This window comes from Nannospalax galili, unplaced genomic scaffold (assembly GCF_000622305.1).
Source record: "Nannospalax galili isolate Female #2095 unplaced genomic scaffold, S.galili_v1.0 scaffold285, whole genome shotgun sequence".
NCBI lineage: Eukaryota > Metazoa > Chordata > Mammalia > Rodentia > Spalacidae > Nannospalax > Nannospalax galili.
The window spans coordinates 3,466,559-3,466,929 of NW_008355157.1; the positions used below are offsets into that span (position 1 = coordinate 3,466,559).

Below are 371 nucleotides of genomic sequence, written 5' to 3' on the forward strand. Positions count from 1 at the left end.
AATTTATACCATGAGGTGATAAACAATACCACTGAAATCTACCTCATGACTTTATCGACATGCACAGGCGCCAAGAATCCAAGTGCAACCGATTAGAACTAATAATAATCAGATGCACACAGATTGGAGATGCACGCGCCAACATCTCAGTGTTAGTAGCAAAAACATTGAGTCTCTCTAAGAAAGCTTTGTTTTAATTATGAAATGGAGATCTTTTTTAAAGGTTAAAACTCATTTAATTTTATGTCTTATAGGGTTTATACTGAGTTCAATGTTATATAACTGTATTAATTTCACTGTGAACCTAGAAACTTGCACACACTTGTGAAAGAGATGTCTAGCTAGGCATTGTTGTTTATGCATTTAATCCC

At 34.5% G+C, this 371-nt stretch overlaps 1 protein-coding gene across 5 annotated transcripts in view; it reads right to left on the bottom strand.

The window, feature by feature from the left end:
• The window catches only part of Zfyve26 (zinc finger FYVE-type containing 26), a 76,607-nt gene that overhangs the window by 38,448 nt on the left and 37,788 nt on the right, over positions 1–371 (bottom strand). The window lies entirely within an intron of this gene.